General features: G+C 47.4%; 1 protein-coding gene across 2 annotated transcripts in view; it reads left to right on the plus strand.

The window, feature by feature from the left end:
* Positions 1-12063, plus strand: part of CSRNP2 (cysteine and serine rich nuclear protein 2) — a 38123-nt gene that overhangs the window by 8411 nt on the left and 17649 nt on the right. The window contains exon 1 of one of the 2 annotated variants that reach the window (XM_088661242.1): positions 8814-8937. The exons of the other annotated variant lie outside the window; for it this stretch is intronic. The gene's annotated coding sequence lies outside the window, so the exon portion shown is untranslated. Of the gene's footprint in view, positions 1-8813; positions 8938-12063 lie in introns of those variants that run through there. 2 annotated transcript variants of the gene reach the window in all.

The raw sequence follows: 12063 nt of genomic DNA on the forward strand, positions 1-12063 counted from the left end.
GTTAACTATCTTCAGATTTGCCTCTGCACGTGTGTGTGTGTGTGTGTGTGTGTGTGTGTGTGTGTGTGTGTGTGCTAACAGTAAAAGGTAAAAAGGTAAAGGGACCCCTGACCATTAGGTCCAGTCGTGACCGACTCTGGGGTTGCGCGCTCATCTCGCATTATTGGCCGAGAGAGCCAGCGTATAGCTTCCAGGTCATGTGGCCAGCATGACAAAGCCGCTTCTGGCAAACCAGAGCAGCACATGGAAACGCCGTTTACCTTCCCGCTGTAGCGGTTCCTATTTATCTACTTGCATTTTGACGTGCTTTCGAACTGCTAGGTTGGCAGGAGCTGGGACAAAGCAACGGGAGCTCACCCCGTCACAGGGATTCGAACCGCCGACCTTCTGATCAGCAAGCTCTAGGCTCTGTGGTTTAACCACTGCGCCACCTGGGTCCCAGTACTTGGGGCCAAACCATGATTAGAAGCAGGTTTGCATAGTGCTTTTAACCATAGTTCCAAAACTCTGAAAGGGAGGGGAGCACTGGTGGTGTGCGTGAACCTGAGTGGGGGTGTTTCTTGTTCTTTCCATCATAGCTTAGAGGCTGGACAGAGTTTCATCTGTGCCAGGTCTTAATAGGTGACAATCCAGTTCTGAACTGGGACCAATTCCGCCAGCTATGGAAGGCTTTGAATGTGGCGCAGCCTCGTGATTTTGGGTTGTACTTTCTGGAAGACCACACCTTTGCTTTTGTAGTCTGGCATTACACATCAGGATGGTTATTAAAGCTTGTATTTCTGGGAAGTTAAGCAATGACGATTTCGCAGATGTTCTAAGATGGGCCCTGGGAATGGGAGAGAACTGATAAGAAAATGGAGAAAGTCACAAGATGTTGCCAGGAACACTTGCAGCTGGAATGAGTTTCCTCTAAGAATGAAGGTTTGGAGCCTGAATTGCAACCAATTACTAAGGGGGATTGTTGAGTGCTTCCTGCAGACATTGGAAACTGCTTCATACTGAGTCAGACCAATATTACCAGCTCAATATTACCTACCCTCTCAGGCCATGGCTCTCCAGGGTTACAGCGCAAGGGCCTCTTCCCAGCCCTACCTTGAGATGCCAGGGATCAAACATGGGATCTTCTGCATAGAAAGCAGATGCTCAACCATGGATATATGTGATTGGGAAGACTAGCAGTTGTTTTGAATCCAGCCTAAAATGCTGCTGGACCCTGTAGTTCACATGCTGAAAGTGCTGAGGATACATTGGTTTCCTCTGGTATATGCTGGGGCAGTCCAGAAGACCAATTGGCGATTGGCTTGATACTGGCCCTGGCAATGTACAGTCTCTGCAAATTGGCGCTTTCCGTTACGGGAAGCTTTCCCATTCTTCCGCCATAGTACTAAAACCAGCGGCTGATGAAACTGCTAAGCAGACACATGTTTCAACAGGGCAGAGGGCAGAGGGCATGTTTGAGCTGCGTGTGAAGTATAACGGGTGGAGGGCAGTGATGGAGATGGGGAGTTTGGGTTGGTAGCAGAGTAAAGTTTGACAGCCTGTTTTATGGCAGGAAGAGAGCGAGGTAGCATTGCGCATAGAGAATAGCGTTCAAGTTGCAAAGTCTGGCATGGGAGAAAGGTGCAAAGCAAAAGACACACACACACACCAGTTCTCATTTCAGTCAATTGAGTGTGAAGGATGAAATCTGCGTACAGTACTTCTTTCAAAGGCATAGAACAGTGTCAATTAAAATAAAAATGACCACAAACTTGAGGACTCTTTTATGGTGGAGGTCAGAGAGCTGCAAATTTTCCTCCCAACGTAAGCATGGTCTACGAGGAAAAACATCCCTCTCAGGCATTGAGTCATTTTCGATTGACACAAATTCATCCCTGAAGTAATCTGAGATTTGACTTTATCTTGTCTGCCCTGGCTCCTCTACCATGCCAGAGGTGTTCAGTAGCATCTGCGCCTGGAGAACAGGGTCTCTTGCTTCTCTGGGAAGTGGGTGAAATACAGTATGTGTCTTAGGGCAGCGGTGAAGATGGAAGCTGTAGTCCAAAACCAGATTGGCAAAGGCTGTGCTGGAGGCCGTAAAAGCAGCGCACTGCTCCCTCCCAGTAACACCACATTGTGTCCAAGCTTGTGACAGTTCCTGTCTTCAGATGGGGTTGGGGGTCTAATTAAAAGGCTGCAAGTAGGAGTACTGGCCTCCCACCCTCCACTTCTCTTTTTCTCTCCCCCTTTTGACTGTAGTCAGTGGTTTAAGCTCCTTGTTTGACTGCCTCAATTATGTGATAGGGCTACTCCTACATGCATTTCTCTGCCAGCACTTTGCCAGTGGTACTTAACTGCTTGAAACTCTTTCTTGTTTGCTGCGTTGTGTGTGAGATGTCACTGGGGTTGGAAGTCTACCTACTCGCATACCGTTGCGAGAGAAGTTAAGAGGTAGGGGGAGGATCACAAAGTTTCTTACATGTTTTGTTTAATGCTATATATGTCACTTCAATTCACTTTTTGCAGATATCTTTTCTCAGCATGCATGCAAAGGGCAGGGGCCCACATGTGCTGCCAGGTTTTCTTGTAAACAAAGGGAACGTTCTCAGGTGCCCAATAGCAAATAGCTCCATTGAAGTAGACCAGTTGGCACATGTGTTGCTCAGCCCAGACTGTTTCAGTTTACACATAACTCTTGCTGGTAGGAAATCCTTGAGGGTGATGTAAACCTGCATTCTGGCAGCTCTCCACCCACATCGCTAATGAATTGACATAAGGACTACTAATGTGACAAAGGTGAGTTGCAGTGGCGTGTGCAGGCTGTGTTCTCTTCTGCCCTAAAACGCACGTGCAGAGCCAATGATGTGAGTTTTATTGGAATAGCAGGAACCAAAGTCAGTGAAAATGCTAGACTGATTTTAAAGTGGTTTGTTAATGAAAGAAGGCAAGGGATGTCTCATCTGTCCTGGTCACAAATTTGTTTGAGTCCATATATTTTCCTGTGTGAATGAGTTTCATAGTCCAGAAGGTGAAAAAAGGGGTGTTAATTTTTTTTTACCCAGGCTGACCAGTGTTAGAAACTCAGATACCTAATCTAAACCTGGCATCCAGAGATCTCTGCATGGATGCAACTGGACCTGTGCCAGTCGCAAAACATGCCTGGTGCCTGGCTAATTTCTAACACTGCTCCCAACTCTATAAAATGAATTTGTTTGCTCCCAACAGACTTTACAATACTTCCCTCACCCATCCTCTCTGGATGCCAGGTTGGCGACTAGGGAAAGCAAAACGTCACTTAGAGAAGGATCTGAAATATTTTAATTGAAGCTTGAATTTGTTTTATTCTGGGTTGCTTTATTTGGTGTTTTTAATGTGTTGCATACCACTTTGAGATTTGTTTTTTTTTAATATAAAGCGGTATAGAAATTAAAAGAATAATAAGTAAATAAATACTCCATTGGGGAAAGAAGGCGCCTGGACACTCCATTATGGCGCCCGTCACCTAGCTTGTATATTAGGTTGTATATCTGGGTTTTTAACACTGGTTGGGAGGGACCTCAAAGGTCGTCTAGTCTAGCACCCTGATGATGGAGGAAACCTCCTCCTCCTTCCTCAACAGGTGACCCCTCAGCCTCTGCTTAAAAACTTCTAAGGAAGGTGGCTCTGTTCCACCACCTTCTGAGGCAAGTCTGTTCCACTGCTGAGCAACATCAGGAGGCTCTTCATAATATTTATAAGTCAAAATTCCCTTTCTCGCAATTGGAAGCAATTAGGTTGGATCCTACCTGTGGTAGCAACAGAAAACAAATTTTCTCCATCCTATGTGAGACAAACCCTTCAAATATTTGAAGGCGGCTATTGTCTTGTCTCTTATTTGTCTCTCCTGCAGCCTAAAAATATGCAGATCCTTCCACTTTTCATTACATATTTGGCCTCCAGGCACCCTCTCCCCAAATCATTTCTCTTGCCTTTCTCTGGACATGTCCCAGTGCTACATAAACAACCATGATTCATTTACCGTATATAGTTATCCCAGATATACAAGAAGGCCTTCTGTAGCCAATAGTGACCATACAACCCTGCGAAACCCTTAGTCTTGTGCAGGCATAGGCAACCTTGGCTCTCCAGATGTTTTGGAACTACAACTCCCATGATCCCTGACCACTGGCCCTGTTAGCTAGGGTTCATGGGAGTTGTAGCTCCAAAACATCTGGAGAGCCAAGGTTGCCTATGCCTGGTCTTGTGGGTCTTATGGATCAATGAGACTGGCTTTCCTGTATCTCTGCCTTGAATGGGAAAGGTGGACAGCCTGCGTTCCCTATAGACCTGGAGGGAGAGCAAGCAGGCTAGAAAGTTCCTTTCAGGTTGAGCACAATCTGTTGGCTTGGCATTGCCTTTTGAAGTTGCCTTCCCCTCTCTGACCCCTGCTTCTCAAATTCCTCACTCCTCCCTAACCAATTTCCCTGATGGTTTCTTTCTCTCCCCCACCCCCAACTCCCATATCTCATTCTTGTTGCCTCCTTTGTGCCTGACCTGCAAATGTGTTTCATCAGAGGACTCCCACAGTTCACTTCTGTTCTTTCCATCATCGCTTCCCCCCTGCCCCTGCAACACCGCAGGGTTACCCTCAACATGTTTGGAATTCCTTGTCATAATGAGAAGCAGCTGATTCTCCTCCTGCCCATTGAAACATTTCTCAATTGTGTGCAGAACCTTGCAGGTTTCATGTTGCTGCACTCTGGGTGGTTCGGGGGGGGGGGTGGAGAGATCATTCAGGAGAGGCTCCTGGTGTCCCTAACATTTGGTAGCTCTTCTAAGTTCTACTTAGTGTCTTGGTGAGGTGCTTAGGTCTTTTCTCTGTGTGTGCTCATCACAAAATAGAATGGCAAACAGCAATAGTCAGGGAGCAGGCTGGTTCTTGACATCCTGATGACCTAGTTTTCACATCACAGTTAGCCACAATATGGCTTACCATGACCACGCAAACATGTTCACACCTGCATTGCTCCTCCTTGGGCTTCTCAGGTCGGCAGCTAAGCCAGGCTTTGGCTGAGCCTGTCACCCAAACCTGGAATTATGGTTAAGGGCCCTCTTCCTTAACCACAACCTGTAGCCATAGGACAAACTTTGGTCACGGACAAGGAGGGGAGACCTTAACCATGAGCCTGGGTTCAGGTGATATTCTGAACCTTCGCTTAGCTGCTGCACCATACTGACCTGAGTGACTAGGGAGGCCTGGCCAGATTGGTGGGGTATAAGTAATAAATATTATTATTATTATTATATTTATTATATTTTTTTAATTATTATTATTTAAACTTCTCAAGGAGGATCAGAGCGTCTGTGATCTCCTCCCTAGGAACCAGAATATTTGGTTGCTAAGCCATGGTTTGGCTTGCCATGTCTTGTGAATGTGGCTAATCTCAAAGAGCTTGGTAGAAAAAAATTCCTTTGTAGGGTACGCTGTAGTATAATCAGTGCTGTTCTTCTAGAAAAAGGGGTGCTGGAACTCACAATGAACTTCTCCCTTGTTCCCTTTGAATAGCAATGGCGCCCACCTGGGAGCTGCTGAGCTCCATTGAGCTCTGGCTGAAAAATAGCTCTGCATGTAATAGAGTCTTCCCTGGAAGGTGGGGAGCCCTAATCCACTGAACATAATTTGATGTTGCTGAGCAGAACCAGCCCAGAAGCCAGAGGCAGCCTTCTCACATTTTGGGTTACTTAAAACTTAATTGTGGGAATCAGTAAGATGGATTCACATCAACTTCCTTAAAGGCTATTTAAGGAAAACTAGGTTCACCTGCTGAGTAGCTGGGTAGAAAAGGTGGTTCTACAAGATCGTTACCCTAAAGCAGTCATTCTGAAACTCTGCCATAAGAACGTCAGAGCCCTGCTGGATCAGGCCAAAGGCCCACGTAATCCTGCATCTTGTTCTCCCAGTGGCCAGCGGCGCTTTCACCATTTGTGATTCCCAGCTACTGGTACAGTGGTACCTCTACTTACGAATGTTTCTACTTACGAATGGAGCTCCGTCTGCCATCTTGGATGCGGTTTAGATAGGATTTTTTTTACTTACGAATTTTTAGATAGGGTTGCTTCGACTTACATTTTTTTTCTCCCAATGCATTCCTATGGGATTCGACTTACAAATTTTTTCGACTTACAAATGTGCGTTCGGAACGCATTAAATTCGTAAGTAGAGGTACCACTGTACTTGGATACAGTGGTAGTAGAGCCATTGTGACGAGTCGCCATTGGCAGTCTTAACCTCCATGAATTGGTTCAATCCTCTGTTGCATATCAGGCTAGTCTGTCACAATGGTCGCTCCAAGCCTTGAAATAAATCGACAGCAACTTGCTCCCTGCGCTTAACAAATCTGTTGAGAAATCTTAAAAGGCACAGATGTATCATCACCGTGTTCCAAATTGCTTTCATACCGGCTATAATGAGTTTTACGTACCAAAAGAAGGTTGCCCACAGAGGGAGAAGGAGAAAGTTGAGTGTGACAGTTCTTGTCTCGGTTTTTTTTCATTTAACAAGATCTCTCATTATTCAGGCTGGGCACTCAATTAGCTAAGTAGCTTCCTTGAAGCATGCAGGTGCTGTCTGTGCGCTGTCTCCTTTCCCACTTGTTAATTGCTTGAGTGATGGGATGGGGAAGATATCTGGGAAGAAGGGAGAGCAAACCCCGTGCAAGAAGTGGTGCCAGAACCATATGGGGAAAGGGCATCCTGCGACGTGTAGAGGCAGAGGTGGTCCCCAATAAAGAGGATTAGGTACATTCATGAAGGACAAGGCAGGATTGTGCCTCTGAATGCCTGGTGCTGGAGCTGCAGATAGCGCAGCTGCTGTGGCGCTTATGTTCTGCTTGTGGCCTTCCCATAGACAGGCATCAGAACAGGATGGGCCTGAATCAACAGAACTTCTCGTGTGATTTAAAGTTCTTCTGGCGGTCACATGTGCCGCTTCTGAACCAAGACCCTATTTCAGTGAGAGGGGACAACTGGAAGTGGCAGTGTTGTTCTCCCCCCACCCCACCCCAAAAGCACCCTCTTTATAGCACCCTCCTTGTGTTGCATGTGCCAAGGCAGAAATGTGCAGAAACACCAGCTCCATGGCGTCTGAAAAGTAGGCGGGTCCAGAAGCCTTTTCCCTCTCCTGTAGCTTTGCATCCTACACCCAAGGCAACCAGTAAACACCTTGGGATTTGGCTCGGCTGCTGCGGCACTTGCATGCAGAGCCAGCTCCTCCCAAAACTGAACGCTGGCTCAGTTCTTTCGCATATAAAACTAGGATTGGATGTCCTGCCCAAGGGTGGGGGACCACGGTGGCAGGTAGTGAGTTAGTGGCTCAAAGTGAAACTGTGCTTGACTTTTTACTCTCTGTGCCTCAGCTGATTTGGATTGGTCTCTGTCCTTCGGCAGAAGCCAAGCAGCCATGTTTCATCCTGCCTTTTGGAAAATGCTTTTGAGGTGCAGGGGGCAAAGCCTTTGGGGAAGGAGAGGAAGGCTCCCAGGTGGGGAGTGACTCTGCTCGCGTTTTGTTAGGAACGTGAAGAACTCCCTCTCCTTTTCTTTTTTGCTCCCGGAGAAGCTGAGCCACGCAGTCAGGATCTCTCCTTGCTGCCTTCTGCCACAGCTGGCTGGCATGTTTCTTTCAAGCCCATTTGTTCAGCTTTGTTGCCATGGGAACGGTTGCTAGGACATTGATGGGAACAGACAAGTGCAAGGAAGAAACGGGCTGGGCTGGGCTGGGCAGGCCTGGGTGGGTGGTGGGCTTGCATCAACCAGCAGAAGCAGAGGCCTATTCTGGGGGAGGGGCAACTGCAAGAGAGAATTCAGGGGTTGTTTCCCCCTCCCTCCAACAGACTTTCACATAGAGGCTTCCTGGTTCTTGTGTTCTATTTTAGGAAAGCGGGGTTTTGGGGGGGAGAGGTGTTGAGTGGCACTTTCTCAGCTGTGACTTCAGAGATGCAGTTTCAGCTTTTGGCAAGGCTTTTCTTGTATTTCCTTTGTCTTTCGACCCGCTTTCCCATCAGATTCAGACTGTGAAGGTTGAGAAACCTCTCTGACACTTACTAGCTCCTTTTATTATTACAGAGAATGATTTAAAAATCCGCCCAGCACCCACCCTTCGTGCTTCCCGTCAACATGTGCGACTGTCTTTTAAGGAGGGCAGATTCTTTTTCATGATTCTCCTTGGCCCTGCCTCCAGCTTTTGCATTTCGTGGGGAGAAAAGGCGGTTTTAAAAAATGTTATTTCTCTCTTAGAAATGCAGGGCACAAACGACAGGCCTGTGCTCATGCAGATCTTCTGTCTCCTAGTGGAGGAAAGGCCATTGTTTTATAATGAATGTCTTGTTGCATGAAAGTGGAGATAGGAAAAGGAATTGTCAGCATGATTTGGGCTTCCTTCCTTCTTTCTCTATACAAGTTTTTTCCCCTCCATCCAGCCTGAGTCTTTCAAATGATACAGATTAAACCAGGCACCCCCAAACTCGGCCCTCCAGATGTTTTGGGACTACAATTCCCCATCATCCCTGACCACTGGTCCTGTTAGCTAGGGATGGTGGGAGTTGTAGTCCCAAAACACCTGGAGGTCAAAGTTTGGCCCTGCCTGGACTAAACGGTTCAGTTGGTTTTGGGGGGAATGTAAGGAAGATGTTCTGAAACATTGGGGAGGGGACTCTCCATAGAACCACTGTAAAAATTAGAGGTAAAATACAGTGTGTGCATGTGTTTTGAGATGGGAATGGGCAGGGGAGTAACACATGGAGAGCCAGTGTGGTGTAGTGGTTTGAGTTCTGGACTAAGACCTGGGAGACCTGGGTTCAAATCCCTGCTCGACGATGAAGCTCACTGGATGACTTGAGCCAGTCACTGCCTACCTCACAGGGTTGTTGGAGGGATTCTATGTGGAGGACTATGTATGCTGCCTTGAGCTCCTTGAAGAAAAAGGTGGGATAATAACAAATACATACCGGTAAATAAGGTACTACAGTTGAGTTTATTTGAGGCTTGTTCTACCTTGTCCTTCAGCTTTGAAGTGCAGTGATATCTCTCCTTTCTCTTGTCTCCTGCCACAGAAATTGGTATTTGTTTTGGTGGTGGTGTAGCTAAGGCAGGGGTGTGGAGCCTTTGATCCTCCAGACATTGCTGAACTGCAGTTCCCATCATCCCTGGCCATTGGCCATGCTAGCTGGGGCTGATGGGAGTTGGAGTCCAGCAGTATCTGATGATGGGGGGGCACAGTCTCCCCATCCCCGAGCTAAGGTGATGGAGATTAGACCATAGCTGTCAAGTTCTCCCTTTTTTTAAGGGAAATTCCCTTATGCTGAATAGGCTTCCTCGCGAGAAAAGGGAAAACTTGACAGCTATGGATTAGACTTTGTCCTGGGTTCTGCTACTTAGTTTTTTTTGCAAAGGAGCTTCTACAGGAAGGCAGAGCCGGTTGCCCCTAATTAATTAATTTTTCTCCTGGCTTTCAAACAGGCACTCATCAGTACCAGCTATTGGCTGTTACCCCGTCAAGAGCAGCCTTGGTGTAAAGGATGATATGATTTGGGGGGAAAGAGCCACCTGGCATCCCCCTTCCTCCCCTTCTCTGTAATGTAACCCAGATGCTCTCCTAGCTCAAAGGCTGCCTGAGTGTTGGTCTAATACAGGGGTCCCCAGACTACAGCTCCCGGGCCGGATGCGGCCCAATTAGCCTCCCAATCCGGCCTGCAATGACCCCCGGCACGGCGGCGATCTTCAAAATCGGCAAAAAATCGCCGAAAATCCTTTGTGCGCATGCGTATGGGCCTCTCCCGACCCAGAAGAGGTCATTTCCGATGCACTTCCGGGTCGGGGGAGGCCCATACGCATGCGCACAAGCGATTTGCGGCGATTTTTTCCGACCGTGTGCGTGTGCGCATGCGCACGGGCGCGCACTCCCCCGCCCTCCAGCCCGCTGCACGCGCACTCCCCTGCTCTCCGGCCCGAAGCCCGGTAAGTATGGGAACCCCTGGTCTAATAGGTCTCATTGTCTTTTGCCTCTGGCTGCTGCTAGCTTTCTCCTACTGGGAAAAGACATTGCATGGCCTATGGAGCTATGCTATTTGGCAAAATCCAGGATGCAGAGAAAATAATGACAGTGCTTCATGTTTTTTAAATAGAGCCTAATGCTAAATCAGGACTTGCAGAGCATGTTTGTAGCACACAAAGCCTGCTCCCCTCCCCCTAATAGTAATGTTTACATCTGTGTGGTTTTATGCCATACCTCAATGTAGGGACAAGATACAGGTAGGTAGCCATGTTGGTCTGAGTCGAAACAAAATAAAAAAATTCCTTCAGTAGCACCTTAAAGACCAACTAATTTTTTTTAGTTTGGTATAAGCTTTCGTGTGCATGCACACTTCTTGTAGGGACAAGAGTTCTGGTAGCATTTGGAGGCTCCCTGGCCTGCCCCCCCTTTTTGTTGCAAAGCAAGCAGCTTTTGTGATGGGAAAGAGGGGACAGACCTGTGTGGGAGGGCACAAGTCTAGCAGCTCCCTGTAATAAGGAGAGCTTGTTCCTCTTGCCTCTCTAGTAAGTCATTCAGGGCTTAAAGCACAAAGGACAAGAGTGGAAGAATTAAGCTCTAATATCTGTCTAAAAGGGGATCTTGGAGTGTGAGCATGGTTCTGCCACTGGGGAGACAGTATTCTGTTCTTTCCTGCCTTATTGGTTTGTTTCTAATGCACAAATGGGACACAGGTGGCGCTGTCATCTAAACCACAGAGCCTAGGGCTTGCCGATCGGAAGGTCGGCGGTTCGAATCCCCGCGATGGGGTGAGCTCCCGTTGCTCGGTCCCAGCTCCTGCCAACCTAGCAGTTTGAAAGCACGTCAAAGTGCAAGTAGATAGATAGGTACTGCTCCGGCAGGAAGGTAAACAGTGTTGCCGTGTGCTGCTCTGATTTGCCAGATGCGGCTTAGTCACATGGCCCGGAAGCTGTACGCCGGCTCCCTCAGCCAGTTAAGCGAGATGAGCGCCTCAACCCCAGAGTCATCCGTTACTGGAGCTAACGGTCAGGGGTCCCTTTACTTTTAATGCACAAATAGGATAGAATTGTGAGGGTGCTGTTTGGTGGTTTGTATACCTAGAAAGCCCTTGGGATGTTCAATGAAACAAAAAAACAAGGTGGGGAGAAAATTGGAAAGTCACCTAAAATTCCAGCAAGAGCTTGTCCCTCTTTGGATATGTGCTCAGTATCGGAGAAGGTTGGGCTTAAATATTGGAAAGAGCTTGGCATCAGCAAGGAATGTCAATGTCAATCTGCACCTATCTGTATTTCCTGCATACGACAGTGGGTACACTTTAGCTCAAACTGCATGTGACCACTTTGTCTTCTATGAGTACAGTGGTACCTCGGTTTATGAACACAATTGGTTCCGGAAGTCTGTTCATAAACTGAAGCGTTCATAAACTGAAGCGAACTTTCCCATTGAAAGTAATGGAAAGTGAATTAATCCGTTCCAGATGGGTCTGCGGCGTTCGTAAACCGAGGTGTTCATAAACCGAGGTTCCACTGTAGTTAGTTTGAGGGCTTTTCTTTTAAATTTGAGGGATCCAAGACCTCATGGGTTTTGTGTGTGCTTTAAGTAGAGTTGCGAAAGGCAGTGTGTTACACCTGAGGTTGCCTTTGAGTACATAAGCCTTTGAGTACTTAAGAGGAGAAGTTGGTAATGCAGTAGCAGAGATTGCATCTGCTTTGTGCTGCAAGTCTGACCAAAAACAGGGAGTGCTTTTGTTGGGGTTCTGTTGGGGTTTGTTGGGTGCTCACATTTCATTCCCAGGTAAGAATGATCAACCCCTGGCACAGCTTCCTGGAAAGTCAAGAAGGAGGTACCACTTTCGTCTCGAAATGTTCCCCAAGGGTGAACACGTTTGCCACAAGAGTGGAAAGCTTTGAGGCTGCATACTGCTTGGCTAATGTGGAGCCCCTTTTGGCTTTCTGAAGACTGAACTTTTTATTTCCCTCCCTTGTTGTTATATAGGTAGGGCAAAGGATGGTCCTTAGGACAATTGCTGGGTCATGATTTCCCATACTAAACACCTGTGC

The sequence above is a fragment of the Zootoca vivipara genome, chromosome 2 (assembly GCF_965207765.1).
Source record: "Zootoca vivipara chromosome 2, rZooViv2.hap1.1, whole genome shotgun sequence".
NCBI classification, from domain to species: domain Eukaryota; kingdom Metazoa; phylum Chordata; class Lepidosauria; order Squamata; family Lacertidae; genus Zootoca; species Zootoca vivipara.